Genomic DNA, 7868 nt, shown 5'->3' with positions numbered 1-7868 from the left:
CTTAAGTACTCTGGGATGCAGTCCATCAGGCCCTGGAGATTTATCGGCCTTCAATCCCATCAATTTCCCCAACACAATTTCCCGACTAATAAGGATTTCCCTCAGTTCCTCCTCCTTACTAGACCCTCCGACCCCTTTTATATGATTGGACAAGGATGAGGGTGAGTGTGAGGGGTGGATAGTGAAATGAGGAACTGATAATGTAGATAGACAGAGAGAGAGTGATGGGTGGAGGTGCAAGGTAGGTTGGTGTGACTAAGGATGTGCAGGATCAGGGTAGGGAAGGCAGAATGATGGGGATGTGATGAGTGGCACAGCAGGATGAGGCTAAGTGTGGCTTTGCAGTAACGTTTTATGATCTACTGAGACCATTGAAAGGTTTGCACCACTGCAGCCAGGTCCTCCTGACCACATCCCTGCTTGTGCCCTCATATGCAATGTGCAGCCAGGCTGCATGGGTCTCCTGGGGAGGTCTCTTCCGTCCAATGGAATAGAAGAGGACCTCCCTGCGTGCTGTGACTCCCTACATAAGCATCTGGAGGGAGTGATGGGAGAGCCTGCGTGCAGCCGTGCACCTTTGTGCAGTGTTTGCCAGTGTTTGCAGTAGCTCAATGCTACAAAAGACTGACAGAAGAACTGCCAAAAAAAGTTGGGCATGGTCCCTTTAAGGAAACCGGCTGATGACGCGTCATCAGATGATGTCATCAGACTCGCTTCCAGTTAATTGGCCGGGAAACCCACAGGGTGGGCTTAACAAGCCCCGGCCACAGAAGATTAAAGGGAGAGAGCAGACTGCACTTTGGGGCGGGTTTCCCCACACTGCAACAATGCCACCTGCATCAAACTCGTCTACGTTGGTGAAATCCCGGCCTCGGGGCAGTAGAAGTTTGGAATACTTTTTCGCAAACGATAATTGATGCTAGGTCGATTATTAATTTTAAATCTGAGATTGATAGCTTTTTGTTGACCAAAAATATTCAGGGATATAGGCCAAAGGCGGGTATATGGAGTTAGGTCGCAGATCAGCCATGATCTTATTGAATGGCAGAACAGGCTCGAGGGGCTGAATGGCCTACTCTTGTTCCGATGACAAAATAAACAAGCAATGCAAATTTTCAAATGGAAGAATTCATCAACGTGCCTCCAGAGGACAGCACTTGATGGCGATTTTTAAAGTCCTGAATCTGGAAGGGTAACATTTATCGTGGGGTTCTCCCGATCACCTGCCATTTATGCCATTTCACTGAATATATGGCAAGAAATCGGAAGAACTTCAATGGCAGGTTTATTCAAAGATCTCTTAACCTAAGTGCTGTGCTGAGGGAGTGCTGAACTCTTGGAGGTGCCTTCTTTCTGATGAGACGTTAAACCGAGGCCCCGTCTGCCCTCTCAGGTGGACGTAAAAGATCCCATCGCACTATTTTCATAGAAGACCAGGGGGGATTATCCCTGGTGTCCTGGCCAATATCTATCCCTCAATCAACATTAGATCAACAAAAACAGAGTATCTGGTCAATTTCACATCGCTGTTTGTGGGAGCTTGCTGTGCGCAAGTTGGCTGCCGCATTTCCCACATTACAACAGTGACTACACTCCAAAAGTACTTCATTGGCTGTAAAGCACTTTGAATCGTCCAGTGGTCAAGAAAGGTGCTATATAAATGCAAGTCTTTCTTTCTTTCTAATGTCCAAGTGCCAATGTAAAAGTACCTATGGTCTCCTCTCAGTGCCCACACAGAGAGGCTTTAACGGTGTGCTTGACATATTAAGCAGATGGAATAGATGGGCCTGATTAGCTTACTCAGTCTAATCATTACAGGCTTAATCACCAATCATTGCGGGGTCAGAGAGCCATCCTGCAGAACTTTCCCTTAAGTGGTTAAGTAAGTGTAATTGAGTCTATTAAAGGTGGACTGTACATGGCGTTTGGAAGGATTGGGCTGCATCTTACCCTTTGCTTCCTCATAACCTTACATTCAAACGCCTGGGAGAAAAAACAGACAAAATAAAACCACAGGTGCTGGAAATCTGAAATGCTGGAAATGCTCAGCAGGTCAGTCAGTATCTGTGGAGAGAAGAGAATCAACATTTCAGGTGTGGATCCTTTGTCAAACTGGAGGAGATTACAGATGAACAGCATTTAAAGTGGAAGCGAACAAAGAGAAAGGGGCAAGGAAAGTGCACGCACTGAAGGTGTTCTTGACTGTTCATATAAGTGTGACTTTAACAAGATGCATTTAGTATGTATTTAGAATGCATAATTGTGATAATTTGGCAATGACAAGCTGAATTAGCTTATTAATGTGTGATCTGAATTGGCACTCTGCTTACGCTAGGGAATTTATCCGATGCACTGTTCAGTCAAGTTATAAGAGCAGAATTTGATACACTTTTATATTTTTTTAAGTCACGATCTTGTCAGCTGGGCTCAGTGGGTAGCACCTTCGCCTCTGCATCAGAAAATTGTGAATTCAAGCTCCACTCCAGCACATGAGCCTGTATTCAAGGAGTTAACACTCCGGCATAGTACTGAGGGAGTGCTGGACTGTTGCAGGTTAAACCAGTCTCCTCTGTGTGGGTGTTCGAAGAAAAAAAAAAAGTTCTCCTGGTGTCCTGGACTACGTTCTTTCCTCAACCCATACCGGCACAAATAATGATTAATTGGTCATTCATTCATCACTAGTTTGTGGCATCATGATGTGCTCAGGATGGTTGGCTGCCATGTTTGCCTACATTACAACAGTGACCACATTTCAAAAGTATTTCATTGTGCAGGAAGTGCATTGGGACATTTCCCAGAAGCGTGCTCAGGTGCTTTGTAAATGCAAGCCTTTCTTTTATTTCATAGTGTGTTCTTATTTGTGTAAATAGTGAGCAGATTGGGCTGTCATTGGTGTAAATTCTTTCACAGCTTAAGTAACAATGTAAATTTATTTAGCTTGCATTAGAGGACATGTCAGAGGGATCCGGCTGAGTGGATTCCTATTATTACTCCACAGACACGATCTGCTTACAATAATCTTACTGTGGACTTTTCACACACACACGTGACCAGTAAATTAAAATAACACTTTTATTTATTTATTCTTTCACGGAATATGGGTATCTCTGGCAAGGCCAGCCTTTAGTGCCTGTTATGTTCAGAATAAATCCTCAGCACTGTATTGTAAGCTCAAACTGTTGTGACCTTGGTCTCTTTATTCAGACTCCAGAGTGGAGAAGCAGCATGGTGAGTTACCTTTTATACCTGCTTGCCCCATGGTGCACAGGTGTCCTTTAGGTTGCCCACAGTTGTGCCCCCTAGTGGCGAGTCTTATATTTTGGTAAGGTTTACAAACATACATAACATCACTCCCCCCTCCAAAGTCTTATGTACAAGTTATTTGCAAGTTGAGGCGATCTGGCACCCTGCGTCCCTGGGTCGATTGCCTGGGTTGAAGTCCTGACGTGGTGGGTTCATCCTCGTGGTTGACGGCGAGGTCAATTGTGTTAGTGGGTTGCTGGGGCCAAGCCCTTTCACAGTGGTTCCTGCTTATCTGTAGTTCGCAGTTTGGTCTGGTCCAAATTCTTTACGCGTTAGTCCGGTACATAGTCTCACAATCAAACGCTCTGTTTTCATTACATACACTTCATTCACCCCCTTGACTAATGTGGTGCTCGTGGCCCAACTGGGGCCGTGAACACGGTCTCCATCACTTATTCTGATGTCGCGTGGAGGGGCCGTGCAATTAACGTGAACTGCTCCCTCATGTGATACCAGTTATTGATAGAGCGGACATAACTGGTATCAGTTCCTTGATGTAGGTACGCAGCTTTGCCTGAATCGGGATCATCTTGGGTCGCTGTGCTTCGGCGCCCCACAGCCTCTCAAATGCCTTCTGGCTCATAACTGATTGACTCGCCCTCGTGTCTAGTTCCATGGAGACTGGAGTGCTGTTAAGTTCAGCTTTTAACATTATTGGAGGGCTTTTGGTGGTGAAGGTGTGTATCCCATATACTTCCTCTTCATCCTCGGGTCAATTGCCTCTCATGCTCATTCATCATGATCCTCGCTGGATTCGTCGTCCTCTCCTGACTCTGCCACGTGGTGAGTCAGAGACCGTTTGCACATTCGCTGGAGGTGCCCCATTGTTCCACAGCCCTTGTAAACATAAGGCTTGAATCGACATTGAGGAGCTCTATGGCTGGCCCTGCAGCGCCAACATGTTGCTAATGGATACGCATTCACGTCCCATGGCGGACTCTGAGTCACTCTAGGCCTAGGTCTGGCCTCTGCAGTCATGTGGGCCCTGCCCTGTACCATTCTGCCTGCTGAAAACATTATTTTATGCGCAGTACTTGCCGGTGAGCTTCGATTCTGTGAAGATATCTGTTTTGTGTTATCGCTCATGGATATTTGAAGGCTTGGCTATCGTGATGGCCTTGCTCGAATCTAGGGATTCGGCAGACAGCACGAAAAAATCCCGCAACATTTCCCCCAAGGGTCTTACAAATTCGCACTGTCCCGCAAGGCATCTTAAGTCTGCGACAAATCTCACCACATTCTGGCCCTTGGAACGATGGTGCTTGTAAAAGCAAGACCTGGCCATCAGGATGCTCTCCTTTTGCTTGAGGTGTTCCCTAACCAGCGTACACAGCTCTGTGTAAGTCTTGTCCATTGGTGCCAGCAAATCTTTAGGAGGCCCTATATCAAAGACCCACATATGGTGAGGAGAATCGCCCTGCACTTGATCGCCCTGCCCATGTCCAATTCATTGGTCACAAAGTACTGGTCGAGGCGCTCAACGAAGGCTTTCCAATAATCACCCTCAACAAATCTCTCAAGAATACCAATGGCAGCCATTACCACATGAAAGTTTGTGATCTGTTACTCGTCGCCAATTTGTTATGATCAGAATAGATCCACAGGACTCTATCGCAAGCTCAAACTGTTGTGACCTTGGTCTCTTTATTCAGACTCCAGAGTGGAGAGCAGCATGGTGAATCACCTTTTATACATGCTTGCCCCAGGGAGCACATGCGACCTTTAGGTCTCCCACAGGTGTGCCCTCTAGTGGCAAGTCTTACATTTTGGTGAGGTTTACATACATACATAACAGTGCCCATCCCTAATTGCCGTTGAGAAGGTGGTGGTGAGCTGCCTTCTTGAACCGCTGCAGTCCGTGTAGTGAAGGTACTCCCAACAATGCTGTTAGGGAGGGAATTCCAGGATTTTGACCCAGCAATGATGATGATACAGTGATGTATTTCCAAGTTTGTCCAGCTCTGTTGGGTGGGCCACATCATCCACATGCCCGACACGAGACTCCCTAAGGAAGCGCTCTACTCGGAACTCCTACTTGTCAAGCGAGCCCCAGGAGGGCAGAGGAAACATTTCAAGGACACCTTCAAAGCTTTCTTGATAAAGTGCAACATCCTAACTGGCACCTGGGAGTCCCTGGCCCAAGACCGCCCTAAGTGGCGCCAAGCACCTCGAGTCTCATCGCCGAGAGAATGCAGAAACCAAGCGCAGACAGCGGAAGGAGCGTGCGGCAAACCAGACTCCCCACCCATCTTTTCCTTCAATGACTGTCTGTCCCACCTGTGACAGAGACTGTAGTTCCAGTATTGGACTGTACAGTCACCTGGGAACTCACTTTTAGAGTGGAAGCAAGTCTTCCTCAATTTCGAGGGACTGACTATGATGTTGATGATGATGATGATGATATTTCCAAGTCAGGATGCTTTGAGACTTGGAGGGGAACTTGGAGGTGCTTCTGCCCTTGTCCTTCTAGGTGGTAGAGTTTTTGCAGCATTCTATAACCTGGGATTAGACCCGTAGCAGAAACACCAAAATGCTCTTCAAAGCACAACTGTCAAGATTGTGAGCACAACAAAATGTCTGCTGAAGAGGAACAGATGGTCCTTTACCACAACTCAGCTTGGGTGTTAACGAGGCCATTTTTCCTTTTCCAACCACAAGCACTGCATCGCCAACGTACAAGACAAAAATGTTACAAACAGAAAAGACTTCTGACTGGTGGGTTTGTTGGGAAATACATCATTCTGCGCAGAATGACCCTCTTCAAGCTGATGTGTTGTTTTCCGTCCCCTGGGCATCAGACACTCATGTAATCCCACCACGACAATGAAGAGACTCAACACCAAACTACTGAAAAACCCACCTTGAAGAGGTGATGTGGAAGGCATATTCCACCCCCTCCCCCCACCCCTCTCAACACACACACAAACAGAGACAGGCCCCACCTACCCAGGAATATAGGCCCACATTGGCAAGAAAGAAGAAACTTGAGTTTTTTGAAGATGTAACTAGTAGAGTGGACAAGGGAGAACCAGTGGATGTGGTATATTTGGACTTTCAAAAGGCTTTTGACAAGGTCCCACACAAGAGATTAGTGTGCAAAATTAAAGCAGATGGTATTGGGGGTAATGTATTGACGTGGATAGAGAATTGGTTGGGAGTCAAGAAGCAAAGAGTAGGAATAAACGGGTCCTTTTCAGAATGGCAGGCAGTGACTAATGGGGTACCGCAGGGCTCAGTGCTAGGGCTCCAGCTATTTACAATATACATTAATGATTTTTAAAAAGGAATTGAATGTAATATCTCCAAGTTTGCAGATGACACTAAGCTGGGCGTCAGTGTGAGCTGTGACGAGGATGCTAAGAGGCTGCAGGGTGACTTGGACAGGTTAGGTGAGTGGGAAAATGCATGGCAGATGAGGTATAATGTAGATAAATGTGAGGTTATCCACTTTGGTGGAAAAAACAGGAAGGTAGAATATTATCTGAATGGTGAAAGATTAGGAAAAGGGGAGGTGCAACGAGACCTGGGTATGGTACATCAGTCATTGAAAGTAGGTATGCAGGTACAGCAGGCGGTGAAGAAGGCAAATGGCATGTTGGCCTTCATAGCGAGAGGAATTGAGTATAGGAGCAGGCAGGTCTTACTGCAGTTGTACAGGGTCTTGGTGAGGCCACACCTTGAATATTGTGTACAGTTTTGGTCTCCTAATCTGAGGAAGGACATTCTTGCTGTTGAGGTAGTGCAGCGAAGGTTCACCAGACTGATTCCCGGGATGGCAGGACGGACATATGAAGAAAGACTGGATCGACTAGGCTTATATTCACTGGAATTTAGAAGAATGAGAGGGGATCTCATAGAAACATATAAAATACTGACGGGATTGGACAGTTTAGATGCAGGAAGAATGTTCCCGATGTTGGGGAAGTCCAGAATCAATGGTCACAGTGGAAGGATAAGGGGTAAGCCATTTAGGACCGAGATGAGGAGAAACTCCTTCACTCAGAGAATTGTGAACCTGTGGAATTCTCTACCACAGAAAGCTGTTGAGGCCAGTTTGTTAGATATATTCAAAAAGGAGTTAGATGTGGCCCTTACGGCTAAAGGAGTCAAGAGGTATTGAGAGAAAGCAGGAATGGGGTACTGAAGTTGCATGATCAGCCATGATCATATTGAATGGTGGTGCAGGCTCGAAGGGCCGAATGGCCTACTTCTGCACCTATTTTCTATGTTTCTATATTTCTAGATGTAAAGTTATTTACAAGTTGAGGCGATCTGGGGCTCTGTGTTCCCGGGTCGATCGCCTGAGTTGAAGTCCTGGTATGGGTGAGCTGGTTGGATCATTGCTGCACTGCACCGCGGCTGGTCTGATCGGACTGTTGGTCATGGTGGGTTCATCCTCGTGATTGACAGCGAGGTCAATTGCTGGTTGGGTGTGTGTTGATGGATCAATGATGGTACTGTCCTCTTCAAACTGTTCTTGGTTGTCAGTGAACCACAGTTTGGTCTGATCCAAATGCTTTCTGCACATTTGTCCATTCAGAAGTTTGACAACAAACACTCCATTC

The sequence above is a fragment of the Pristiophorus japonicus genome, chromosome 8 (assembly GCF_044704955.1).
Source record: "Pristiophorus japonicus isolate sPriJap1 chromosome 8, sPriJap1.hap1, whole genome shotgun sequence".
Classification (NCBI taxonomy): domain Eukaryota; kingdom Metazoa; phylum Chordata; class Chondrichthyes; family Pristiophoridae; genus Pristiophorus; species Pristiophorus japonicus.
This window is presented reverse-complemented; position numbering follows the sequence as displayed.